Genomic DNA, 27735 nt, shown 5'->3' with positions numbered 1-27735 from the left:
CCAATTAAGGAGGCCATTTAGTCAGCAGCAGCAGAAGTCCTGTGCCTGGACGCTCCAACAGCGGCCAGACACAAGCAGAAGCAGAAGCAGCAGAAGCAGCAGCAGCACCACCTTTTGTTTTTTGGCTGCAGCAGCAGCAAGGCCCACAGGGCTGGCTAGCTGGCTAGCCAGCAAGCAGGTAGCAATGAAAGTAGGAATCTTTCTTTTTAACCCTGTAAGGGGGTGGTGCACTGTACCCGAAGATACTGCCATATCGGGTCAATGCATAGGGCGACGGAAGCAAGCTTCGAAATCGGCCCCCGTTCTCAAAAATCCATTTAATATATGGTCCCCAGATAGGGGACGTATCAGATATTAAACTGATAAGAACAGATACTACACTTGATCTTAGCCAAAAGGCCGAGAAGCGATAACCGTGAAAGGGGCGGGCCCAACAAGGTGCCCTTCATGGGCACTATCACTGCTTGCTGTCAGGGAGGCTGCCAGACAATTTTCCATGCACACTCTGGGCTGGGGGGCAGTCAACCACCAGTACACACAGCAGAACCTAAACCCATACCATTATTGCTAAGCAGCAAGACAGGGGCCCATTGCACTCCCACGGGGCCTTTTTAAATGCAATCCATAACCCGGATTTGCCAGGAACCCTTCTTACTCCTCCTACTTGCATGTGACACTGGGCTTAGGATCTGCATAGGAAACACACACACAAGCACACACCTACCTTTGTTGCCTGCAGATGCCTCCTTGGCTGTCCCCAAACGGTATCAAACCAACACCCACGGGAAGCTGTAAGCATAGAGGACATGCCTGCACCCCATTGGACTTACCTGTGTGGGTTAAACCCGGGTTATTTGACAACCTATGGCGGTGATGGTTCTGCTCAGGCAGAGCAGTGCTGATGCTCCTCATAAAGCTGTCGCTGCTGTGAAGGTTCTAGGTGACATCACAAATCCCTATGGTTACATACACAACAAAGCTGGGTTGTTGTTGTTTACACTCTGCAAGGCCTGTGGAAGTGAGTGACATCATAGCACTGTAGTTCTGAGGGTTCTAGATGGATGCAACAATCTCCTGTTGCTTCTATGAAGGCCATAATAGACGACATCACCAAACAGCTCCATAGTCACATACACAGCAAAGGAGAGATGTTGTTTACACCTAGTGATGTCAGTGGTATTGAGTGACATCACAGCACAGTGCTAAGGCTCCTGGGCCTGGACACAGCAGCGGCTGCAATATCTCAACGGAGAATACGTTTATATATATGTGTGTGTGTGCGCGTATATATATATATATATATATTTCTCTGCCGAAATCACTTTTAAACCCATTTCCACCTTTTTTTCCCTTCTCTTCCTCTTACTTTTTTTTCACGTTTTTTTACGTTTTTCTCCTTTTCGCCTCTTTTCTGGGCGTATTATTCTTCTTTTTCTTCTTTTTTTTCGTCTAATGCATACCCCATCAGTGCAGCAATGCTTATTCAATACCGCCAGCAGATGGAGACACTGGGGGATAATTTTCTAAGGATTTATACTGATTTTTCCTGTCTGAATTTGTCGCACAGAAAGTTGCAGGCCAAATATGTGTGACATTTCTGCGACTTTAGCTTCTAGAGCATTTTTACAACATTATACATAGGTGCTGAATACATAAAAAGCGACTGTTCAGCGACAGACAAGTCGCATCGGCTGAAAGTAGGCCAGAATGTCAGTCCATGTTGGAGCAGGTTTAGATACAGTCTAAAGTATAGATCTCAAAGTCTGTGCACAGAATTTAGCAAGGGCCTCGCACCTTCTGATGCATCAGGTAGGTGCACAATAGCATAGCCTAACCCTCTGTACTTTGGTCTATATTGATGCGGGACATAGACAGCCAGCTGATGACCAATCCATTAGTGCAATGGATGGCTGGAAGCATTTGTCTTTGCCTTTGCAATACCACAGAAGCAATGCATGGTCAATGTACAGCAATGACACACCTGTGTGAACAGCCAGGAGACCCCCCCCCCCCCCCCATGTTATGTTACATAGTTACATAGTTAGTACGGTCGAAAAAAGACATATGTCCATCAAGTTCAACCAGGGAATTAAGGGGTAGGGGTGTGGCGCGATATTGGGGAAGGGATGAGATTTTATATTTCTTCATAAGCATTAATCTTATTTTGTCAATTAGGAACATTCAGCACCCACCCGCTATCAAGGCAGCTGCCTATCATGTCATGCCCTACCTGCACAGGTGTGCTGGCTACTCAAATGATCCAATTAAGGAGGCCATTTAGTCAGCAGCAGCAGAAGTCCTGTGCCTGGACGCTCCAACAGCGGCCAGACACAAGCAGAAGCAGAAGCAGAAGAAGCAGCAGAAGCAGCAGCAGCACCACCTTTTGTTTTTTGGCTGCAGCAGCAGCAAGGCCCACAGGGCTGGCTAGCTGGCTAGCCAGCAAGCAGGTAGCAATGAAAGTAGGAATCTTTCTTTTTAACCCTGTAAGGGGGTGGTGCACTGTACCCGAAGATACTGCCATATCGGGTCAATGCATAGGGCGACGGAAGCAAGCTTCGAAATCGGCCCCCGTTCTCAAAAATCCATTTAATATATGGTCCCCAGATAGGGGACGTATCAGATATTAAACTGATAAGAACAGATACTACACTTGATCTTAGCCAAAAGGCCGAGAAGCGATAACCGTGAAAGGGGCGGGCCCAACAAGGTGCCCTTCATGGGCACTATCACTGCTTGCTGTCAGGGAGGCTGCCAGACAATTTTCCATGCACACTCTGGGCTGGGGGGCAGTCAACCACCAGTACACACAGCAGAACCTAAACCCATACCATTATTGCTAAGCAGCAAGACAGGGGCCCATTGCACTCCCACGGGGCCTTTTTAAATGCAATCCATAACCCGGATTTGCCAGGAACCCTTCTTACTCCTCCTACTTGCATGTGACACTGGGCTTAGGATCTGCATAGGAAACACACACACAAGCACACACCTACCTTTGTTGCCTGCAGATGCCTCCTTGGCTGTCCCCAAACGGTATCAAACCAACACCCACGGGAAGCTGTAAGCATAGAGGACATGCCTGCACCCCATTGGACTTACCTGTGTGGGTTAAACCCGGGTTATTTGACAACCTATGGCGGTGATGGTTCTGCTCAGGCAGAGCAGTGCTGATGCTCCTCATAAAGCTGTCGCTGCTGTGAAGGTTCTAGGTGACATCACAAATCCCTATGGTTACATACACAACAAAGCTGGGTTGTTGTTGTTTACACTCTGCAAGGCCTGTGGAAGTGAGTGACATCATAGCACTGTAGTTCTGAGGGTTCTAGATGGATGCAACAATCTCCTGTTGCTTCTATGAAGGCCATAATAGACGACATCACCAAACAGCTCCATAGTCACATACACAGCAAAGGAGAGATGTTGTTTACACCTAGTGATGTCAGTGGTATTGAGTGACATCACAGCACAGTGCTAAGGCTCCTGGGCCTGGACACAGCAGCGGCTGCAATATCTCAACGGAGAATACGTTTATATATATGTGTGTGTGTGCGCGTATATATATATATATATATATTTCTCTGCCGAAATCACTTTTAAACCCATTTCCACCTTTTTTTCCCTTCTCTTCCTCTTACTTTTTTTTCACGTTTTTTTACGTTTTTCTCCTTTTCGCCTCTTTTCTGGGCGTATTATTCTTCTTTTTCTTCTTTTTTTTCGTCTAATGCATACCCCATCAGTGCAGCAATGCTTATTCAATACCGCCAGCAGATGGAGACACTGGGGGATAATTTTCTAAGGATTTATACTGATTTTTCCTGTCTGAATTTGTCGCACAGAAAGTTGCAGGCCAAATATGTGTGACATTTCTGCGACTTTAGCTTCTAGAGCATTTTTACAACATTATACATAGGTGCTGAATACATAAAAAGCGACTGTTCAGCGACAGACAAGTCGCATCGGCTGAAAGTAGGCCAGAATGTCAGTCCATGTTGGAGCAGGTTTAGATACAGTCTAAAGTATAGATCTCAAAGTCTGTGCACAGAATTTAGCAAGGGCCTCGCACCTTCTGATGCATCAGGTAGGTGCACAATAGCATAGCCTAACCCTCTGTACTTTGGTCTATATTGATGCGGGACATAGACAGCCAGCTGATGACCAATCCATTAGTGCAATGGATGGCTGGAAGCATTTGTCTTTGCCTTTGCAATACCACAGAAGCAATGCATGGTCAATGTACAGCAATGACACACCTGTGTGAACAGCCAGGAGACCCCCCCCCCCCCCCATGTTATGTTACATAGTTACATAGTTAGTACGGTCGAAAAAAGACATATGTCCATCAAGTTCAACCAGGGAATTAAGGGGTAGGGGTGTGGCGCGATATTGGGGAAGGGATGAGATTTTATATTTCTTCATAAGCATTAATCTTATTTTGTCAATTAGGAACATTCAGCACCCACCCGCTATCAAGGCAGCTGCCTATCATGTCATGCCCTACCTGCACAGGTGTGCTGGCTACTCAAATGATCCAATTAAGGAGGCCATTTAGTCAGCAGCAGCAGAAGTCCTGTGCCTGGACGCTCCAACAGCGGCCAGACACAAGCAGAAGCAGAAGCAGAAGAAGCAGCAGAAGCAGCAGCAGCACCACCTTTTGTTTTTTGGCTGCAGCAGCAGCAAGGCCCACAGGGCTGGCTAGCTGGCTAGCCAGCAAGCAGGTAGCAATGAAAGTAGGAATCTTTCTTTTTAACCCTGTAAGGGGGTGGTGCACTGTACCCGAAGATACTGCCATATCGGGTCAATGCATAGGGCGACGGAAGCAAGCTTCGAAATCGGCCCCCGTTCTCAAAAATCCATTTAATATATGGTCCCCAGATAGGGGACGTATCAGATATTAAACTGATAAGAACAGATACTACACTTGATCTTAGCCAAAAGGCCGAGAAGCGATAACCGTGAAAGGGGCGGGCCCAACAAGGTGCCCTTCATGGGCACTATCACTGCTTGCTGTCAGGGAGGCTGCCAGACAATTTTCCATGCACACTCTGGGCTGGGGGGCAGTCAACCACCAGTACACACAGCAGAACCTAAACCCATACCATTATTGCTAAGCAGCAAGACAGGGGCCCATTGCACTCCCACGGGGCCTTTTTAAATGCAATCCATAACCCGGATTTGCCAGGAACCCTTCTTACTCCTCCTACTTGCATGTGACACTGGGCTTAGGATCTGCATAGGAAACACACACACAAGCACACACCTACCTTTGTTGCCTGCAGATGCCTCCTTGGCTGTCCCCAAACGGTATCAAACCAACACCCACGGGAAGCTGTAAGCATAGAGGACATGCCTGCACCCCATTGGACTTACCTGTGTGGGTTAAACCCGGGTTATTTGACAACCTATGGCGGTGATGGTTCTGCTCAGGCAGAGCAGTGCTGATGCTCCTCATAAAGCTGTCGCTGCTGTGAAGGTTCTAGGTGACATCACAAATCCCTATGGTTACATACACAACAAAGCTGGGTTGTTGTTGTTTACACTCTGCAAGGCCTGTGGAAGTGAGTGACATCATAGCACTGTAGTTCTGAGGGTTCTAGATGGATGCAACAATCTCCTGTTGCTTCTATGAAGGCCATAATAGACGACATCACCAAACAGCTCCATAGTCACATACACAGCAAAGGAGAGATGTTGTTTACACCTAGTGATGTCAGTGGTATTGAGTGACATCACAGCACAGTGCTAAGGCTCCTGGGCCTGGACACAGCAGCGGCTGCAATATCTCAACGGAGAATACGTTTATATATATGTGTGTGTGTGCGCGTATATATATATATATATATATATATATATATATATATATATATATTTCTCCGCCGAAATCACTTTTAAACCCATTTCCACCTTTTTTTCCCTTCTCTTCCTCTTACTTTTTTTTCACGTTTTTTTACGTTTTTCTCCTTTTCGCCTCTTTTCTGGGCGTATTATTCTTCTTTTTCTTCTTTTTTTTCGTCTAATGCATACCCCATCAGTGCAGCAATGCTTATTCAATACCGCCAGCAGATGGAGACACTGGGGGATAATTTTCTAAGGATTTATACTGATTTTTCCTGTCTGAATTTGTCGCACAGAAAGTTGCAGGCCAAATATGTGTGACATTTCTGCGACTTTAGCTTCTAGAGCATTTTTACAACATTATACATAGGTGCTGAATACATAAAAAGCGACTGTTCAGCGACAGACAAGTCGCATCGGCTGAAAGTAGGCCAGAATGTCAGTCCATGTTGGAGCAGGTTTAGATACAGTCTAAAGTATAGATCTCAAAGTCTGTGCACAGAATTTAGCAAGGGCCTCGCACCTTCTGATGCATCAGGTAGGTGCACAATAGCATAGCCTAACCCTCTGTACTTTGGTCTATATTGATGCGGGACATAGACAGCCAGCTGATGACCAATCCATTAGTGCAATGGATGGCTGGAAGCATTTGTCTTTGCCTTTGCAATACCACAGAAGCAATGCATGGTCAATGTACAGCAATGACACACCTGTGTGAACAGCCAGGAGACCCCCCCCCCATGTTATGTTACATAGTTACATAGTTAGTACGGTCGAAAAAAGACATATGTCCATCAAGTTCAACCAGGGAATTAAGGGGTAGGGGTGTGGCGCGATATTGGGGAAGGGATGAGATTTTATATTTCTTCATAAGCATTAATCTTATTTTGTCAATTAGGAACATTCAGCACCCACCCGCTATCAAGGCAGCTGCCTATCATGTCATGCCCTACCTGCACAGGTGTGCTGGCTACTCAAATGATCCAATTAAGGAGGCCATTTAGTCAGCAGCAGCAGAAGTCCTGTGCCTGGACGCTCCAACAGCGGCCAGACACAAGCAGAAGCAGAAGCAGCAGAAGCACCACCTTTTGTTTTTTGGCTGCAGCAGCAGCAGCAAGGCCCACAGGGCTGGCTAGCTGGCTAGCCAGCAAGCAGGTAGCAATGAAAGTAGGAATCTTTCTTTTTAACCCTGTAAGGGGGTGGTGCACTGTACCCGAAGATACTGCCATATCGGGTCAATGCATAGGGCGACGGAAGCAAGCTTCGAAATCGGCCCCCGTTCTCAAAAATCCATTTAATATATGGTCCCCAGATAGGGGACGTATCAGATATTAAACTGATAAGAACAGATACTACACTTGATCTTAGCCAAAAGGCCGAGAAGCGATAACCGTGAAAGGGGCGGGCCCAACAAGGTGCCCTTCATGGGCACTATCACTGCTTGCTGTCAGGGAGGCTGCCAGACAATTTTCCATGCACACTCTGGGCTGGGGGGCAGTCAACCACCAGTACACACAGCAGAACCTAAACCCATACCATTATTGCTAAGCAGCAAGACAGGGGCCCATTGCACTCCCACGGGGCCTTTTTAAATGCAATCCATAACCCGGATTTGCCAGGAACCCTTCTTACTCCTCCTACTTGCATGTGACACTGGGCTTAGGATCTGCATAGGAAACACACACACAAGCACACACCTACCTTTGTTGCCTGCAGATGCCTCCTTGGCTGTCCCCAAACGGTATCAAACCAACACCCACGGGAAGCTGTAAGCATAGAGGACATGCCTGCACCCCATTGGACTTACCTGTGTGGGTTAAACCCGGGTTATTTGACAACCTATGGCGGTGATGGTTCTGCTCAGGCAGAGCAGTGCTGATGCTCCTCATAAAGCTGTCGCTGCTGTGAAGGTTCTAGGTGACATCACAAATCCCTATGGTTACATACACAACAAAGCTGGGTTGTTGTTGTTTACACTCTGCAAGGCCTGTGGAAGTGAGTGACATCATAGCACTGTAGTTCTGAGGGTTCTAGATGGATGCAACAATCTCCTGTTGCTTCTATGAAGGCCATAATAGACGACATCACCAAACAGCTCCATAGTCACATACACAGCAAAGGAGAGATGTTGTTTACACCTAGTGATGTCAGTGGTATTGAGTGACATCACAGCACAGTGCTAAGGCTCCTGGGCCTGGACACAGCAGCGGCTGCAATATCTCAACGGAGAATACGTTTATATATATGTGTGTGTGTGCGCGTATATATATATATATATATATATATATATATATATATATATATATATATATTTCTCCGCCGAAATCACTTTTAAACCCATTTCCACCTTTTTTTCCCTTCTCTTCCTCTTACTTTTTTTTCACGTTTTTTTACGTTTTTCTCCTTTTCGCCTCTTTTCTGGGCGTATTATTCTTCTTTTTCTTCTTTTTTTTCATCTAATGCATACCCCATCAGTGCAGCAATGCTTATTCAATACCGCCAGCAGATGGAGACACTGGGGGATAATTTTCTAAGGATTTATACTGATTTTTCCTGTCTGAATTTGTCGCACAGAAAGTTGCAGGCCAAATATGTGTGACATTTCTGCGACTTTAGCTTCTAGAGCATTTTTACAACATTATACATAGGTGCTGAATACATAAAAAGCGACTGTTCAGCGACAGACAAGTCGCATCGGCTGAAAGTAGGCCAGAATGTCAGTCCATGTTGGAGCAGGTTTAGATACAGTCTAAAGTATAGATCTCAAAGTCTGTGCACAGAATTTAGCAAGGGCCTCGCACCTTCTGATGCATCAGGTAGGTGCACAATAGCATAGCCTAACCCTCTGTACTTTGGTCTATATTGATGCGGGACATAGACAGCCAGCTGATGACCAATCCATTAGTGCAATGGATGGCTGGAAGCATTTGTCTTTGCCTTTGCAATACCACAGAAGCAATGCATGGTCAATGTACAGCAATGACACACCTGTGTGAACAGCCAGGAGACCCCCCCCCCCCCCCCATGTTATGTTACATAGTTACATAGTTAGTACGGTCGAAAAAAGACATATGTCCATCAAGTTCAACCAGGGAATTAAGGGGTAGGGGTGTGGCGCGATATTGGGGAAGGGATGAGATTTTATATTTCTTCATAAGCATTAATCTTATTTTGTCAATTAGGAACATTCAGCACCCACCCGCTATCAAGGCAGCTGCCTATCATGTCATGCCCTACCTGCACAGGTGTGCTGGCTACTCAAATGATCCAATTAAGGAGGCCATTTAGTCAGCAGCAGCAGAAGTCCTGTGCCTGGACGCTCCAACAGCGGCCAGACACAAGCAGAAGCAGAAGCAGCAGAAGCACCACCTTTTGTTTTTTGGCTGCAGCAGCAGCAAGGCCCACAGGGCTGGCTAGCTGGCTAGCCAGCAAGCAGGTAGCAATGAAAGTAGGAATCTTTCTTTTTAACCCTGTAAGAGGGTGGTGCACTGTACCCGAAGATACTGCCATATCGGGTCAATGCATAGGGCGACGGAAGCAAGCTTCGAAATCGGCCCCCGTTCTCAAAAATCCATTTAATATATGGTCCCCAGATAGGGGACGTATCAGATATTAAACTGATAAGAACAGATACTACACTTGATCTTAGCCAAAAGGCCGAGAAGCGATAACCGTGAAAGGGGCGGGCCCAACAAGGTGCCCTTCATGGGCACTATCACTGCTTGCTGTCAGGGAGGCTGCCAGACAATTTTCCATGCACACTCTGGGCTGGGGGGCAGTCAACCACCAGTACACACAGCAGAACCTAAACCCATACCATTATTGCTAAGCAGCAAGACAGGGGCCCATTGCACTCCCACGGGGCCTTTTTAAATGCAATCCATAACCCGGATTTGCCAGGAACCCTTCTTACTCCTCCTACTTGCATGTGACACTGGGCTTAGGATCTGCATAGGAAACACACACACAAGCACACACCTACCTTTGTTGCCTGCAGATGCCTCCTTGGCTGTCCCCAAACGGTATCAAACCAACACCCACGGGAAGCTGTAAGCATAGAGGACATGCCTGCACCCCATTGGACTTACCTGTGTGGGTTAAACCCGGGTTATTTGACAACCTATGGCGGTGATGGTTCTGCTCAGGCAGAGCAGTGCTGATGCTCCTCATAAAGCTGTCGCTGCTGTGAAGGTTCTAGGTGACATCACAAATCCCTATGGTTACATACACAACAAAGCTGGGTTGTTGTTGTTTACACTCTGCAAGGCCTGTGGAAGTGAGTGACATCATAGCACTGTAGTTCTGAGGGTTCTAGATGGATTCAACAATCTCCTGTTGCTTCTATGAAGGCCATAATAGACGACATCACCAAACAGCTCCATAGTCACATACACAGCAAAGGAGAGATGTTGTTTACACCTAGTGATGTCAGTGGTATTGAGTGACATCACAGCACAGTGCTAAGGCTCCTGGGCCTGGACACAGCAGCGGCTGCAATATCTCAACGGAGAATACGTTTATATATATGTGTGTGTGTGCGCGTATATATATATATATATATATATATATATATATATATATATATTTCTCCGCCGAAATCACTTTTAAACCCATTTCCACCTTTTTTTCCCTTCTCTTCCTCTTACTTTTTTTTCACGTTTTTTTACGTTTTTCTCCTTTTCGCCTCTTTTCTGGGCGTATTATTCTTCTTTTTCTTCTTTTTTTTCGTCTAATGCATACCCCATCAGTGCAGCAATGCTTATTCAATACCGCCAGCAGATGGAGACACTGGGGGATAATTTTCTAAGGATTTATACTGATTTTTCCTGTCTGAATTTGTCGCACAGAAAGTTGCAGGCCAAATATGTGTGACATTTCTGCGACTTTAGCTTCTAGAGCATTTTTACAACATTATACATAGGTGCTGAATACATAAAAAGCGACTGTTCAGCGACAGACAAGTCGCATCGGCTGAAAGTAGGCCAGAATGTCAGTCCATGTTGGAGCAGGTTTAGATACAGTCTAAAGTATAGATCTCAAAGTCTGTGCACAGAATTTAGCAAGGGCCTCGCACCTTCTGATGCATCAGGTAGGTGCACAATAGCATAGCCTAACCCTCTGTACTTTGGTCTATATTGATGCGGGACATAGACAGCCAGCTGATGACCAATCCATTAGTGCAATGGATGGCTGGAAGCATTTGTCTTTGCCTTTGCAATACCACAGAAGCAATGCATGGTCAATGTACAGCAATGACACACCTGTGTGAACAGCCAGGAGACCCCCCCCCCCATGTTATGTTACATAGTTACATAGTTAGTACGGTCGAAAAAAGACATATGTCCATCAAGTTCAACCAGGGAATTAAGGGGTAGGGGTGTGGCGCGATATTGGGGAAGGGATGAGATTTTATATTTCTTCATAAGCATTAATCTTATTTTGTCAATTAGGAACATTCAGCACCCACCCGCTATCAAGGCAGCTGCCTATCATGTCATGCCCTACCTGCACAGGTGTGCTGGCTACTCAAATGATCCAATTAAGGAGGCCATTTAGTCAGCAGCAGCAGAAGTCCTGTGCCTGGACGCTCCAACAGCGGCCAGACACAAGCAGAAGCAGAAGCAGCAGAAGCAGCAGCAGCACCACCTTTTGTTTTTTGGCTGCAGCAGCAGCAAGGCCCACAGGGCTGGCTAGCTGGCTAGCCAGCAAGCAGGTAGCAATGAAAGTAGGAATCTTTCTTTTTAACCCTGTAAGGGGGTGGTGCACTGTACCCGAAGATACTGCCATATCGGGTCAATGCATAGGGCGACGGAAGCAAGCTTCGAAATCGGCCCCCGTTCTCAAAAATCCATTTAATATATGGTCCCCAGATAGGGGACGTATCAGATATTAAACTGATAAGAACAGATACTACACTTGATCTTAGCCAAAAGGCCGAGAAGCGATAACCGTGAAAGGGGCGGGCCCAACAAGGTGCCCTTCATGGGCACTATCACTGCTTGCTGTCAGGGAGGCTGCCAGACAATTTTCCATGCACACTCTGGGCTGGGGGGCAGTCAACCACCAGTACACACAGCAGAACCTAAACCCATACCATTATTGCTAAGCAGCAAGACAGGGGCCCATTGCACTCCCACGGGGCCTTTTTAAATGCAATCCATAACCCGGATTTGCCAGGAACCCTTCTTACTCCTCCTACTTGCATGTGACACTGGGCTTAGGATCTGCATAGGAAACACACACACAAGCACACACCTACCTTTGTTGCCTGCAGATGCCTCCTTGGCTGTCCCCAAACGGTATCAAACCAACACCCACGGGAAGCTGTAAGCATAGAGGACATGCCTGCACCCCATTGGACTTACCTGTGTGGGTTAAACCCGGGTTATTTGACAACCTATGGCGGTGATGGTTCTGCTCAGGCAGAGCAGTGCTGATGCTCCTCATAAAGCTGTCGCTGCTGTGAAGGTTCTAGGTGACATCACAAATCCCTATGGTTACATACACAACAAAGCTGGGTTGTTGTTGTTTACACTCTGCAAGGCCTGTGGAAGTGAGTGACATCATAGCACTGTAGTTCTGAGGGTTCTAGATGGATTCAACAATCTCCTGTTGCTTCTATGAAGGCCATAATAGACGACATCACCAAACAGCTCCATAGTCACATACACAGCAAAGGAGAGATGTTGTTTACACCTAGTGATGTCAGTGGTATTGAGTGACATCACAGCACAGTGCTAAGGCTCCTGGGCCTGGACACAGCAGCGGCTGCAATATCTCAACGGAGAATACGTTTATATATATGTGTGTGTGTGCGCGTATATATATATATATATATATATATATATATATATATATATATATATATTCTCCGCCGAAATCACTTTTAAACCCATTTCCACCTTTTTTTCCCTTCTCTTCCTCTTACTTTTTTTTCACGTTTTTTTACGTTTTTCTCCTTTTCGCCTCTTTTCTGGGCGTATTATTCTTCTTTTTCTTCTTTTTTTTCGTCTAATGCATACCCCATCAGTGCAGCAATGCTTATTCAATACCGCCAGCAGATGGAGACACTGGGGGATAATTTTCTAAGGATTTATACTGATTTTTCCTGTCTGAATTTGTCGCACAGAAAGTTGCAGGCCAAATATGTGTGACATTTCTGCGACTTTAGCTTCTAGAGCATTTGTACAACATTATACATAGGTGCTGAATACATAAAAAGCGACTGTTCAGCGACAGACAAGTCGCATCGGCTGAAAGTAGGCCAGAATGTCAGTCCATGTTGGAGCAGGTTTAGATACAGTCTAAAGTATAGATCTCAAAGTCTGTGCACAGAATTTAGCAAGGGCCTCGCACCTTCTGATGCATCAGGTAGGTGCACAATAGCATAGCCTAACCCTCTGTACTTTGGTCTATATTGATGCGGGACATAGACAGCCAGCTGATGACCAATCCATTAGTGCAATGGATGGCTGGAAGCATTTGTCTTTGCCTTTGCAATACCACAGAAGCAATGCATGGTCAATGTACAGCAATGACACACCTGTGTGAACAGCCAGGAGACCCCCCCCCCCCCATGTTATGTTACATAGTTACATAGTTAGTACGGTCGAAAAAAGACATATGTCCATCAAGTTCAACCAGGGAATTAAGGGGTAGGGGTGTGGCGCGATATTGGGGAAGGGATGAGATTTTATATTTCTTCATAAGCATTAATCTTATTTTGTCAATTAGGAACATTCAGCACCCACCCGCTATCAAGGCAGCTGCCTATCATGTCATGCCCTACCTGCACAGGTGTGCTGGCTACTCAAATGATCCAATTAAGGAGGCCATTTAGTCAGCAGCAGCAGAAGTCCTGTGCCTGGACGCTCCAACAGCGGCCAGACACAAGCAGAAGCAGAAGCAGCAGAAGCAGCAGCAGCACCACCTTTTGTTTTTTGGCTGCAGCAGCAGCAAGGCCCACAGGGCTGGCTAGCTGGCTAGCCAGCAAGCAGGTAGCAATGAAAGTAGGAATCTTTCTTTTTAACCCTGTAAGGGGGTGGTGCACTGTACCCGAAGATACTGCCATATCGGGTCAATGCATAGGGCGACGGAAGCAAGCTTCGAAATCGGCCCCCGTTCTCAAAAATCCATTTAATATATGGTCCCCAGATAGGGGACGTATCAGATATTAAACTGATAAGAACAGATACTACACTTGATCTTAGCCAAAAGGCCGAGAAGCGATAACCGTGAAAGGGGCGGGCCCAACAAGGTGCCCTTCATGGGCACTATCACTGCTTGCTGTCAGGGAGGCTGCCAGACAATTTTCCATGCACACTCTGGGCTGGGGGGCAGTCAACCACCAGTACACACAGCAGAACCTAAACCCATACCATTATTGCTAAGCAGCAAGACAGGGGCCCATTGCACTCCCACGGGGCCTTTTTAAATGCAATCCATAACCCGGATTTGCCAGGAACCCTTCTTACTCCTCCTACTTGCATGTGACACTGGGCTTAGGATCTGCATAGGAAACACACACACAAGCACACACCTACCTTTGTTGCCTGCAGATGCCTCCTTGGCTGTCCCCAAACGGTATCAAACCAACACCCACGGGAAGCTGTAAGCATAGAGGACATGCCTGCACCCCATTGGACTTACCTGTGTGGGTTAAACCCGGGTTATTTGACAACCTATGGCGGTGATGGTTCTGCTCAGGCAGAGCAGTGCTGATGCTCCTCATAAAGCTGTCGCTGCTGTGAAGGTTCTAGGTGACATCACAAATCCCTATGGTTACATACACAACAAAGCTGGGTTGTTGTTGTTTACACTCTGCAAGGCCTGTGGAAGTGAGTGACATCATAGCACTGTAGTTCTGAGGGTTCTAGATGGATTCAACAATCTCCTGTTGCTTCTATGAAGGCCATAATAGACGACATCACCAAACAGCTCCATAGTCACATACACAGCAAAGGAGAGATGTTGTTTACACCTAGTGATGTCAGTGGTATTGAGTGACATCACAGCACAGTGCTAAGGCTCCTGGGCCTGGACACAGCAGCGGCTGCAATATCTCAACGGAGAATACGTTTATATATATGTGTGTGTGTGCGCGTATATATATATATATATATATATATATATATATATATATATTTCTCCGCCGAAATCACTTTTAAACCCATTTCCACCTTTTTTTCCCTTCTCTTCCTCTTACTTTTTTTTCACGTTTTTTTACGTTTTTCTCCTTTTCGCCTCTTTTCTGGGCGTATTATTCTTCTTTTTCTTCTTTTTTTTCGTCTAATGCATACCCCATCAGTGCAGCAATGCTTATTCAATACCGCCAGCAGATGGAGACACTGGGGGATAATTTTCTAAGGATTTATACTGATTTTTCCTGTCTGAATTTGTCGCACAGAAAGTTGCAGGCCAAATATGTGTGACATTTCTGCGACTTTAGCTTCTAGAGCATTTTTACAACATTATACATAGGTGCTGAATACATAAAAAGCGACTGTTCAGCGACAGACAAGTCGCATCGGCTGAAAGTAGGCCAGAATGTCAGTCCATGTTGGAGCAGGTTTAGATACAGTCTAAAGTATAGATCTCAAAGTCTGTGCACAGAATTTAGCAAGGGCCTCGCACCTTCTGATGCATCAGGTAGGTGCACAATAGCATAGCCTAACCCTCTGTACTTTGGTCTATATTGATGCGGGACATAGACAGCCAGCTGATGACCAATCCATTAGTGCAATGGATGGCTGGAAGCATTTGTCTTTGCCTTTGCAATACCACAGAAGCAATGCATGGTCAATGTACAGCAATGACACACCTGTGTGAACAGCCAGGAGACCCCCCCCCCCCCCCTATGTTATGTTACATAGTTACATAGTTAGTACGGTCGAAAAAAGACATATGTCCATCAAGTTCAACCAGGGAATTAAGGGGTAGGGGTGTGGCGCGATATTGGGGAAGGGATGAGATTTTATATTTCTTCATAAGCATTAATCTTATTTTGTCAATTAGGAACATTCAGCACCCACCCGCTATCAAGGCAGCTGCCTATCATGTCATGCCCTACCTGCACAGGTGTGCTGGCTACTCAAATGATCCAATTAAGGAGGCCATTTAGTCAGCAGCAGCAGAAGTCCTGTGCCTGGACGCTCCAACAGCGGCCAGACACAAGCAGAAGCAGAAGCAGCAGAAGCAGCAGCAGCACCACCTTTTGTTTTTTGGCTGCAGCAGCAGCAAGGCCCACAGGGCTGGCTAGCTGGCTAGCCAGCAAGCAGGTAGCAATGAAAGTAGGAATCTTTCTTTTTAACCCTGTAAGGGGGTGGTGCACTGTACCCGAAGATACTGCCATATCGGGTCAATGCATAGGGCGACGGAAGCAAGCTTCGAAATCGGCCCCCGTTCTCAAAAATCCATTTAATATATGGTCCCCAGATAGGGGACGTATCAGATATTAAACTGATAAGAACAGATACTACACTTGATCTTAGCCAAAAGGCCGAGAAGCGATAACCGTGAAAGGGGCGGGCCCAACAAGGTGCCCTTCATGGGCACTATCACTGCTTGCTGTCAGGGAGGCTGCCAGACAATTTTCCATGCACACTCTGGGCTGGGGGGCAGTCAACCACCAGTACACACAGCAGAACCTAAACCCATACCATTATTGCTAAGCAGCAAGACAGGGGCCCATTGCACTCCCACGGGGCCTTTTTAAATGCAATCCATAACCCGGATTTGCCAGGAACCCTTCTTACTCCTCCTACTTGCATGTGACACTGGGCTTAGGATCTGCATAGGAAACACACACACAAGCACACACCTACCTTTGTTGCCTGCAGATGCCTCCTTGGCTGTCCCCAAACGGTATCAAACCAACACCCACGGGAAGCTGTAAGCATAGAGGACATGCCTGCACCCCATTGGACTTACCTGTGTGGGTTAAACCCGGGTTATTTGACAACCTATGGCGGTGATGGTTCTGCTCAGGCAGAGCAGTGCTGATGCTCCTCATAAAGCTGTCGCTGCTGTGAAGGTTCTAGGTGACATCACAAATCCCTATGGTTACATACACAACAAAGCTGGGTTGTTGTTGTTTACACTCTGCAAGGCCTGTGGAAGTGAGTGACATCATAGCACTGTAGTTCTCAGGGTTCTAGATGGATGCAACAATCTCCTGTTGCTTCTATGAAGGCCATAATAGACGACATCACCAAACAGCTCCATAGTCACATACACAGCAAAGGAGAGATGTTGTTTACACCTAGTGATGTCAGTGGTATTGAGTGACATCACAGCACAGTGCTAAGGCTCCTGGGCCTGGACACAGCAGCGGCTGCAATATCTCAACGGAGAATACGTTTATATATATGTGTGTGTGTGCGCGTATATATATATATATATATATATATATATATATATATATATATTCTCCGCCGAAATCACTTTTAAACCCATTTCCACCTTTTTTTCCCTTCTCTTCCTCTTACTTTTTTTTCACGTTTTTTTACGTTTTTCTCCTTTTCGCCTCTTTTCTGGGCGTATTATTCTTCTTTTTCTTCTTTTTTTTCGTCTAATGCATACCCCATCAGTGCAGCAATGCTTATTCAATACCGCCAGCAGATGGAGACACTGGGGGATAATTTTCTAAGGATTTATACTGATTTTTCCTGTCTGAATTTGTCGCACAGAAAGTTGCAGGCCAAATATGTGTGACATTTCTGCGACTTTAGCTTCTAGAGCATTTTTACAACATTATACATAGGTGCTGAATACATAAAAAGCGACTGTTCAGCGACAGACAAGTCGCATCGGCTGAAAGTAGGCCAGAATGTCAGTCCATGTTGGAGCAGGTTTAGATACAGTCTAAAGTATAGATCTCAAAGTCTGTGCACAGAATTTAGCAAGGGCCTCGCACCTTCTGATGCATCAGGTAGGTGCACAATAGCATAGCCTAACCCTCTGTACTTTGGTCTATATTGATGCGGGACATAGACAGCCAGCTGATGACCAATCCATTAGTGCAATGGATGGCTGGAAGCATTTGTCTTTGCCTTTGCAATACCACAGAAGCAATGCATGGTCAATGTACAGCAATGACACACCTGTGTGAACAGCCAGGAGACCCCCCCCCCCCCCCATGTTATGTTACATAGTTACATAGTTAGTACGGTCGAAAAAAGACATATGTCCATCAAGTTCAACCAGGGAATTAAGGGGTAGGGGTGTGGCGCGATATTGGGGAAGGGATGAGATTTTATATTTCTTCATAAGCATTAATCTTATTTTGTCAATTAGGAACATTCAGCACCCACCCGCTATCAAGGCAGCTGCCTATCATGTCATGCCCTACCTGCACAGGTGTGCTGGCTACTCAAATGATCCAATTAAGGAGGCCATTTAGTCAGCAGCAGCAGAAGTCCTGTGCCTGGACGCTCCAACAGCGGCCAGACACAAGCAGAAGCAGAAGCAGCAGAAGCAGCAGCAGCACCACCTTTTGTTTTTTGGCTGCAGCAGCAGCAAGGCCCACAGGGCTGGCTAGCTGGCTAGCCAGCAAGCAGGTAGCAATGAAAGTAGGAATCTTTCTTTTTAACCCTGTAAGGGGGTGGTGCACTGTACCCGAAGATACTGCCATATCGGGTCAATGCATAGGGCGACGGAAGCAAGCTTCGAAATCGGCCCCCGTTCTCAAAAATCCATTTAATATATGGTCCCCAGATAGGGGACGTATCAGATATTAAACTGATAAGAACAGATACTACACTTGATCTTAGCCAAAAGGCCGAGAAGCGATAACCGTGAAAGGGGCGGGCCCAACAAGGTGCCCTTCATGGGCACTATCACTGCTTGCTGTCAGGGAGGCTGCCAGACAATTTTCCATGCACACTCTGGGCTGGGGGGCAGTCAACCACCAGTACACACAGCAGAACCTAAACCCATACCATTATTGCTAAGCAGCAAGACAGGGGCCCATTGCACTCCCACGGGGCCTTTTTAAATGCAATCCATAACCCGGATTTGCCAGGAACCCTTCTTACTCCTCCTACTTGCATGTGACACTGGGCTTAGGATCTGCATAGGAAACACACACACAAGCACACACCTACCTTTGTTGCCTGCAGATGCCTCCTTGGCTGTCCCCAAACGGTATCAAACCAACACCCACGGGAAGCTGTAAGCATAGAGGACATGCCTGCACCCCATTGGACTTACCTGTGTGGGTTAAACCCGGGTTATTTGACAACCTATGGCGGTGATGGTTCTGCTCAGGCAGAGCAGTGCTGATGCTCCTCATAAAGCTGTCGCTGCTGTGAAGGTTCTAGGTGACATCACAAATCCCTATGGTTACATACACAACAAAGCTGGGTTGTTGTTGTTTACACTCTGCAAGGCCTGTGGAAGTGAGTGACATCATAGCACTGTAGTTCTGAGGGTTCTAGATGGATGCAACAATCTCCTGTTGCTTCTATGAAGGCCATAATAGACGACATCACCAAACAGCTCCATAGTCACATACACAGCAAAGGAGAGATGTTGTTTACACCTAGTGATGTCAGTGGTATTGAGTGACATCACAGCACAGTGCTAAGGCCCCTGGGCCTGGACACAGCAGCGGCTGCAATATCTCAACGGAGAATACGTTTATATATATGTGTGTGTGTGCGCGTATATATATATATATATATATATATATATATATATATTTCTCCGCCGAAATCACTTTTAAACCCATTTCCACCTTTTTTTCCCTTCTCTTCCTCTTACTTTTTTTTCACGTTTTTTTACGTTTTTCTCCTTTTCGCCTCTTTTCTGGGCGTATTATTCTTCTTTTTCTTCTTTTTTTTCGTCTAATGCATACCCCATCAGTGCAGCAATGCTTATTCAATACCGCCAGCAGATGGAGACACTGGGGGATAATTTTCTAAGGATTTATACTGATTTTTCCTGTCTGAATTTGTCGCACAGAAAGTTGCAGGCCAAATATGTGTGACATTTCTGCGACTTTAGCTTCTAGAGCATTTTTACAACATTATACATAGGTGCTGAATACATAAAAAGCGACTGTTCAGCGACAGACAAGTCGCATCGGCTGAAAGTAGGCCAGAATGTCAGTCCATGTTGGAGCAGGTTTAGATACAGTCTAAAGTATAGATCTCAAAGTCTGTGCACAGAATTTAGCAAGGGCCTCGCACCTTCTGATGCATCAGGTAGGTGCACAATAGCATAGCCTAACCCTCTGTACTTTGGTCTATATTGATGCGGGACATAGACAGCCAGCTGATGACCAATCCATTAGTGCAATGGATGGCTGGAAGCATTTGTCTTTGCCTTTGCAATACCACAGAAGCAATGCATGGTCAATGTACAGCAATGACACACCTGTGTGAACAGCCAGGAGACCCCCCCCCCCCATGTTATGTTACATAGTTACATAGTTAGTACGGTCGAAAAAAGACATATGTCCATCAAGTTCAACCAGGGAATTAAGGGGTAGGGGTGTGGCGCGATATTGGGGAAGGGATGAGATTTTATATTTCTTCATAAGCATTAATCTTATTTTGTCAATTAGGAACATTCAGCACCCACCCGCTATCAAGGCAGCTGCCTATCATGTCATGCCCTACCTGCACAGGTGTGCTGGCTACTCAAATGATCCAATTAAGGAGGCCATTTAGTCAGCAGCAGCAGAAGTCCTGTGCCTGGACGCTCCAACAGCGGCCAGACACAAGCAGAAGCAGAAGCAGCAGAAGCAGCAGCAGCACCACCTTTTGTTTTTTGGCTGCAGCAGCAGCAAGGCCCACAGGGCTGGCTAGCTGGCTAGCCAGCAAGCAGGTAGCAATGAAAGTAGGAATCTTTCTTTTTAACCCTGTAAGGGGGTGGTGCACTGTACCCGAAGATACTGCCATATCGGGTCAATGCATAGGGCGACGGAAGCAAGCTTCGAAATCGGCCCCCGTTCTCAAAAATCCATTTAATATATGGTCCCCAGATAGGGGACGTATCAGATATTAAACTGATAAGAACAGATACTACACTTGATCTTAGCCAAAAGGCCGAGAAGCGATAACCGTGAAAGGGGCGGGCCCAACAAGGTGCCCTTCATGGGCACTATCACTGCTTGCTGTCAGGGAGGCTGCCAGACAATTTTCCATGCACACTCTGGGCTGGGGGGCAGTCAACCACCAGTACACACAGCAGAACCTAAACCCATACCATTATTGCTAAGCAGCAAGACAGGGGCCCATTGCACTCCCACGGGGCCTTTTTAAATGCAATCCATAACCCGGATTTGCCAGGAACCCTTCTTACTCCTCCTACTTGCATGTGACACTGGGCTTAGGATCTGCATAGGAAACACACACACAAGCACACACCTACCTTTGTTGCCTGCAGATGCCTCCTTGGCTGTCCCCAAACGGTATCAAACCAACACCCACGGGAAGCTGTAAGCATAGAGGACATGCCTGCACCCCATTGGACTTACCTGTGTGGGTTAAACCCGGGTTATTTGACAACCTATGGCGGTGATGGTTCTGCTCAGGCAGAGCAGTGCTGATGCTCCTCATAAAGCTGTCGCTGCTGTGAAGGTTCTAGGTGACATCACAAATCCCTATGGTTACATACACAACAAAGCTGGGTTGTTGTTGTTTACACTCTGCAAGGCCTGTGGAAGTGAGTGACATCATAGCACTGTAGTTCTGAGGGTTCTAGATGGATGCAACAATCTCCTGTTGCTTCTATGAAGGCCATAATAGACGACATCACCAAACAGCTCCATAGTCACATACACAGCAAAGGAGAGATGTTGTTTACACCTAGTGATGTCAGTGGTATTGAGTGACATCACAGCACAGTGCTAAGGCTCCTGGGCCTGGACACAGCAGCGGCTGCAATATCTCAACGGAGAATACGTTTATATATATGTGTGTGTGTGCGCGTATATATATATATATATATATATATATATATATATATATATATTTCTCCGCCGAAATCACTTTTAAACCCATTTCCACCTTTTTTTCCCTTCTCTTCCTCTTACTTTTTTTTCACGTTTTTTTACGTTTTTCTCCTTTTCGCCTCTTTTCTGGGCGTATTATTCTTCTTTTTCTTCTTTTTTTTCGTCTAATGCATACCCCATCAGTGCAGCAATGCTTATTCAATACCGCCAGCAGATGGAGACACTGGGGGATAATTTTCTAAGGATTTATACTGATTTTTCCTGTCTGAATTTGTCGCACAGAAAGTTGCAGGCCAAATATGTGTGACATTTCTGCGACTTTAGCTTCTAGAGCATTTTTACAACATTATACATAGGTGCTGAATACATAAAAAGCGACTGTTCAGCGACAGACAAGTCGCATCGGCTGAAAGTAGGCCAGAATGTCAGTCCATGTTGGAGCAGGTTTAGATACAGTCTAAAGTATAGATCTCAAAGTCTGTGCACAGAATTTAGCAAGGGCCTCGCACCTTCTGATGCATCAGGTAGGTGCACAATAGCATAGCCTAACCCTCTGTACTTTGGTCTATATTGATGCGGGACATAGACAGCCAGCTGATGACCAATCCATTAGTGCAATGGATGGCTGGAAGCATTTGTCTTTGCCTTTGCAATACCACAGAAGCAATGCATGGTCAATGTACAGCAATGACACACCTGTGTGAACAGCCAGGAGACCCCCCCCCCCCCCCCATGTTATGTTACATAGTTACATAGTTAGTACGGTCGAAAAAAGACATATGTCCATCAAGTTCAACCAGGGAATTAAGGGGTAGGGGTGTGGCGCGATATTGGGGAAGGGATGAGATTTTATATTTCTTCATAAGCATTAATCTTATTTTGTCAATTAGGAACATTCAGCACCCACCCGCTATCAAGGCAGCTGCCTATCATGTCATGCCCTACCTGCACAGGTGTGCTGGCTACTCAAATGATCCAATTAAGGAGGCCATTTAGTCAGCAGCAGCAGAAGTCCTGTGCCTGGACGCTCCAACAGCGGCCAGACACAAGCAGAAGCAGAAGCAGCAGAAGCAGCAGCAGCACCACCTTTTGTTTTTTGGCTGCAGCAGCAGCAAGGCCCACAGGGCTGGCTAGCTGGCTAGCCAGCAAGCAGGTAGCAATGAAAGTAGGAATCTTTCTTTTTAACCCTGTAAGGGGGTGGTGCACTGTACCCGAAGATACTGCCATATCGGGTCAATGCATAGGGCGACGGAAGCAAGCTTCGAAATCGGCCCCCGTTCTCAAAAATCCATTTAATATATGGTCCCCAGATAGGGGACGTATCAGATATTAAACTGATAAGAACAGATACTACACTTGATCTTAGCCAAAAGGCCGAGAAGCGATAACCGTGAAAGGGGCGGGCCCAACAAGGTGCCCTTCATGGGCACTATCACTGCTTGCTGTCAGGGAGGCTGCCAGACAATTTTCCATGCACACTCTGGGCTGGGGGGCAGTCAACCACCAGTACACACAGCAGAACCTAAACCCATACCATTATTGCTAAGCAGCAAGACAGGGGCCCATTGCACTCCCACGGGGCCTTTTTAAATGCAATCCATAACCCGGATTTGCCAGGAACCCTTCTTACTCCTCCTACTTGCATGTGACACTGGGCTTAGGATCTGCATAGGAAACACACACACAAGCACACACCTACCTTTGTTGCCTGCAGATGCCTCCTTGGCTGTCCCCAAACGGTATCAAACCAACACCCACGGGAAGCTGTAAGCATAGAGGACATGCCTGCACCCCATTGGACTTACCTGTGTGGGTTAAACCCGGGTTATTTGACAACCTATGGCGGTGATGGTTCTGCTCAGGCAGAGCAGTGCTGATGCTCCTCATAAAGCTGTCGCTGCTGTGAAGGTTCTAGGTGACATCACAAATCCCTATGGTTACATACACAACAAAGCTGGGTTGTTGTTGTTTACACTCTGCAAGGCCTGTGGAAGTGAGTGACATCATAGCACTGTAGTTCTGAGGGTTCTAGATGGATGCAACAATCTCCTGTTGCTTCTATGAAGGCCATAATAGACGACATCACCAAACAGCTCCATAGTCACATACACAGCAAAGGAGAGATGTTGTTTACACCTAGTGATGTCAGTGGTATTGAGTGACATCACAGCACAGTGCTAAGGCTCCTGGGCCTGGACACAGCAGCGGCTGCAATATCTCAACGGAGAATACGTTTATATATATGTGTGTGTGTGCGCGTATATATATATATATATATATATATATATATATATATATATATATTTCTCCGCCGAAATCACTTTTAAACCCATTTCCACCTTTTTTTCCCTTCTCTTCCTCTTACTTTTTTTTCACGTTTTTTTACGTTTTTCTCCTTTTCGCCTCTTTTCTGGGCGTATTATTCTTCTTTTTCTTCTTTTTTTTCGTCTAATGCATACCCCATCAGTGCAGCAATGCTTATTCAATACCGCCAGCAGATGGAGACACTGGGGGATAATTTTCTAAGGATTTATACTGATTTTTCCTGTCTGAATTTGTCGCACAGAAAGTTGCAGGCCAAATATGTGTGACATTTCTGCGACTTTAGCTTCTAGAGCATTTTTACAACATTATACATAGGTGCTGAATACATAAAAAGCGACTGTTCAGCGACAGACAAGTCGCATCGGCTGAAAGTAGGCCAGAATGTCAGTCCATGTTGGAGCAGGTTTAGATACAGTCTAAAGTATAGATCTCAAAGTCTGTGCACAGAATTTAGCAAGGGCCTCGCACCTTCTGATGCATCAGGTAGGTGCACAATAGCATAGCCTAACCCTCTGTACTTTGGTCTATATTGATGCGGGACATAGACAGCCAGCTGATGACCAATCCATTAGTGCAATGGATGGCTAGAAGCATTTGTCTTTGCCTTTGCAATACCACAGAAGCAATGCATGGTCAATGTACAGCAATGACACACCTGTGTGAACAGCCAGGAGACCCCCCCCCCCCATGTTATGTTACATAGTTACATAGTTAGTACGGTCGAAAAAAGACATATGTCCATCAAGTTCAACCAGGGAATTAAGGGGTAGGGGTGTGGCGCGATATTGGGGAAGGGATGAGATTTTATATTTCTTCATAAGCATTAATCTTATTTTGTCAATTAGGAACATTCAGCACCCACCCGCTATCAAGGCAGCTGCCTATCATGTCATGCCCTACCTGCACAGGTGTGCTGGCTACTCAAATGATCCAATTAAGGAGGCCATTTAGTCAGCAGCAGCAGAAGTCCTGTGCCTGGACGCTCCAACAGCGGCCAGACACAAGCAGAAGCAGAAGCAGCAGAAGCAGCAGCAGCACCACCTTTTGTTTTTTGGCTGCAGCAGCAGCAAGGCCCACAGGGCTGGCTAGCTGGCTAGCCAGCAAGCAGGTAGCAATGAAAGTAGGAATCTTTCTTTTTAACCCTGTAAGGGGGTGGTGCACTGTACCCGAAGATACTGCCATATCGGGTCAATGCATAGGGCGACGGAAGCAAGCTTCGAAATCGGCCCCCGTTCTCAAAAATCCATTTAATATATGGTCCCCAGATAGGGGACGTATCATATATTAAACTGATAAGAACAGATACTACACTTGATCTTAGCCAAAAGGCCGAGAAGCGATAACCGTGAAAGGGGCGGGCCCAACAAGGTGCCCTTCATGGGCACTATCACTGCTTGCTGTCAGGGAGGCTGCCAGACAATTTTCCATGCACACTCTGGGCTGGGGGGCAGTCAACCACCAGTACACACAGCAGAACCTAAACCCATACCATTATTGCTAAGCAGCAAGACAGGGGCCCATTGCACTCCCACGGGGCCTTTTTAAATGCAATCCATAACCCGGATTTGCCAGGAACCCTTCTTACTCCTCCTACTTGCATGTGACACTGGGCTTAGGATCTGCATAGGAAACACACACACAAGCACACACCTACCTTTGTTGCCTGCAGATGCCTCCTTGGCTGTCCCCAAACGGTATCAAACCAACACCCACGGGAAGCTGTAAGCATAGAGGACATGCCTGCACCCCATTGGACTTACCTGTGTGGGTTAAACCCGGGTTATTTGACAACCTATGGCGGTGATGGTTCTGCTCAGGCAGAGCAGTGCTGATGCTCCTCATAAAGCTGTCGCTGCTGTGAAGGTTCTAGGTGACATCACAAATCCCTATGGTTACATACACAACAAAGCTGGGTTGTTGTTGTTTACACTCTGCAAGGCCTGTGGAAGTGAGTGACATCATAGCACTGTAGTTCTGAGGGTTCTAGATGGATGCAACAATCTCCTGTTGCTTCTATGAAGGCCATAATAGACGACATCACCAAACAGCTCCATAGTCACATACACAGCAAAGGAGAGATGTTGTTTACACCTAGTGATGTCAGTGGTATTGAGTGACATCACAGCACAGTGCTAAGGCTCCTGGGCCTGGACACAGCAGCGGCTGCAATATCTCAACGGAGAATACGTTTATATATATGTGTGTGTGTGCGCGTATATATATATATATATATATATATATATATATATATATATTCTCCGCCGAAATCACTTTTAAACCCATTTCCACCTTTTTTTCCCTTCTCTTCCTCTTACTTTTTTTTCACGTTTTTTTACGTTTTTCTCCTTTTCGCCTCTTTTCTGGGCGTATTATTCTTCTTTTTCTTCTTTTTTTTCGTCTAATGCATACCCCATCAGTGCAGCAATGCTTATTCAATACCGCCAGCAGATGGAGACACTGGGGGATAATTTTCTAAGGATTTATACTGATTTTTCCTGTCTGAATTTGTCGCACAGAAAGTTGCAGGCCAAATATGTGTGACATTTCTGCGACTTTAGCTTCTAGAGCATTTTTACAACATTATACATAGGTGCTGAATACATAAAAAGCGACTGTTCAGCGACAGACAAGTCGCATCGGCTGAAAGTAGGCCAGAATGTCAGTCCATGTTGGAGCAGGTTTAGATACAGTCTAAAGTATAGATCTCAAAGTCTGTGCACAGAATTTAGCAAGGGCCTCGCACCTTCTGATGCATCAGGTAGGTGCACAATAGCATAGCCTAACCCTCTGTACTTTGGTCTATATTGATGCGGGACATAGACAGCCAGCTGATGACCAATCCATTAGTGCAATGGATGGCTGGAAGCATTTGTCTTTGCCTTTGCAATACCACAGAAGCAATGCATGGTCAATGTACAGCAATGACACACCTGTGTGAACAGCCAGGAGACCCCCCCCCCCCCCATGTTATGTTACATAGTTACATAGTTAGTACGGTCGAAAAAAGACATATGTCCATCAAGTTCAACCAGGGAATTAAGGGGTAGGGGTGTGGCGCGATATTGGGGAAGGGATGAGATTTTATATTTCTTCATAAGCATTAATCTTATTTTGTCAATTAGGAACATTCAGCACCCACCCGCTATCAAGGCAGCTGCCTATCATGTCATGCCCTACCTGCACAGGTGTGCTGGCTACTCAAATGATCCAATTAAGGAGGCCATTTAGTCAGCAGCAGCAGAAGTCCTGTGCCTGGACGCTCCAACAGCGGCCAGACACAAGCAGAAGCAGAAGCAGCAGAAGCAGCAGCAGCACCACCTTTTGTTTTTTGGCTGCAGCAGCAGCAAGGCCCACAGGGCTGGCTAGCTGGCTAGCCAGCAAGCAGGTAGCAATGAAAGTAGGAATCTTTCTTTTTAACCCTGTAAGGGGGTGGTGCACTGTACCCGAAGATACTGCCATATCGGGTCAATGCATAGGGCGACGGAAGCAAGCTTCGAAATCGGCCCCCGTTCTCAAAAATCCATTTAATATATGGTCCCCAGATAGGGGACGTATCAGATATTAAACTGATAAGAACAGATACTACACTTGATCTTAGCCAAAAGGCCGAGAAGCGATAA

At 46.2% G+C, this 27735-nt stretch overlaps 13 non-coding genes across 13 annotated transcripts; all 13 read right to left on the bottom strand.

The window, feature by feature from the left end:
- Positions 1 to 220: 220 nt before the first annotated feature.
- LOC130314997 (U2 spliceosomal RNA) lies at positions 221 to 411 on the bottom strand. The gene has a single exon (XR_008862594.1). It is a non-coding gene; the product is annotated as a U2 spliceosomal RNA (small nuclear RNA).
- Positions 412 to 2489: 2078 nt separating this feature from the next.
- Positions 2490 to 2680, bottom strand: LOC130314995 (U2 spliceosomal RNA). The gene has a single exon (XR_008862593.1). It is a non-coding gene; the product is annotated as a U2 spliceosomal RNA (small nuclear RNA).
- A 2077-nt stretch (positions 2681 to 4757) lies between these two features.
- Positions 4758 to 4948, bottom strand: LOC130314994 (U2 spliceosomal RNA). The gene has a single exon (XR_008862592.1). It is a non-coding gene; the product is annotated as a U2 spliceosomal RNA (small nuclear RNA).
- A 2081-nt stretch (positions 4949 to 7029) lies between these two features.
- Positions 7030 to 7220, bottom strand: LOC130314993 (U2 spliceosomal RNA). The gene has a single exon (XR_008862591.1). It is a non-coding gene; the product is annotated as a U2 spliceosomal RNA (small nuclear RNA).
- A 2090-nt stretch (positions 7221 to 9310) lies between these two features.
- On the bottom strand, positions 9311 to 9501 carry LOC130314992 (U2 spliceosomal RNA). Its single transcript, XR_008862590.1, has one exon. It is a non-coding gene; the product is annotated as a U2 spliceosomal RNA (small nuclear RNA).
- Positions 9502 to 11587: 2086 nt separating this feature from the next.
- LOC130314991 (U2 spliceosomal RNA) lies at positions 11588 to 11778 on the bottom strand. Its single transcript, XR_008862589.1, has one exon. It is a non-coding gene; the product is annotated as a U2 spliceosomal RNA (small nuclear RNA).
- A 2093-nt stretch (positions 11779 to 13871) lies between these two features.
- On the bottom strand, positions 13872 to 14062 carry LOC130314990 (U2 spliceosomal RNA). Its single transcript, XR_008862588.1, has one exon. It is a non-coding gene; the product is annotated as a U2 spliceosomal RNA (small nuclear RNA).
- A 2089-nt stretch (positions 14063 to 16151) lies between these two features.
- On the bottom strand, positions 16152 to 16342 carry LOC130314989 (U2 spliceosomal RNA). Its single transcript, XR_008862587.1, has one exon. It is a non-coding gene; the product is annotated as a U2 spliceosomal RNA (small nuclear RNA).
- A 2089-nt stretch (positions 16343 to 18431) lies between these two features.
- Positions 18432 to 18622, bottom strand: LOC130314988 (U2 spliceosomal RNA). Its single transcript, XR_008862586.1, has one exon. It is a non-coding gene; the product is annotated as a U2 spliceosomal RNA (small nuclear RNA).
- A 2081-nt stretch (positions 18623 to 20703) lies between these two features.
- On the bottom strand, positions 20704 to 20894 carry LOC130314987 (U2 spliceosomal RNA). Its single transcript, XR_008862585.1, has one exon. It is a non-coding gene; the product is annotated as a U2 spliceosomal RNA (small nuclear RNA).
- Positions 20895 to 22985: 2091 nt separating this feature from the next.
- Positions 22986 to 23176, bottom strand: LOC130315013 (U2 spliceosomal RNA). Its single transcript, XR_008862609.1, has one exon. It is a non-coding gene; the product is annotated as a U2 spliceosomal RNA (small nuclear RNA).
- Positions 23177 to 25265: 2089 nt separating this feature from the next.
- LOC130315011 (U2 spliceosomal RNA) lies at positions 25266 to 25456 on the bottom strand. The gene has a single exon (XR_008862607.1). It is a non-coding gene; the product is annotated as a U2 spliceosomal RNA (small nuclear RNA).
- A 2086-nt stretch (positions 25457 to 27542) lies between these two features.
- Positions 27543 to 27733, bottom strand: LOC130315012 (U2 spliceosomal RNA). Its single transcript, XR_008862608.1, has one exon. It is a non-coding gene; the product is annotated as a U2 spliceosomal RNA (small nuclear RNA).
- Between the last annotated feature and the right edge of the window lie 2 nt (positions 27734 to 27735).

This window comes from Hyla sarda, unplaced genomic scaffold (assembly GCF_029499605.1).
Source record: "Hyla sarda isolate aHylSar1 unplaced genomic scaffold, aHylSar1.hap1 scaffold_1855, whole genome shotgun sequence".
NCBI classification, from domain to species: domain Eukaryota; kingdom Metazoa; phylum Chordata; class Amphibia; order Anura; family Hylidae; genus Hyla; species Hyla sarda.
This window is presented reverse-complemented; position numbering and strand designations above follow the sequence as displayed.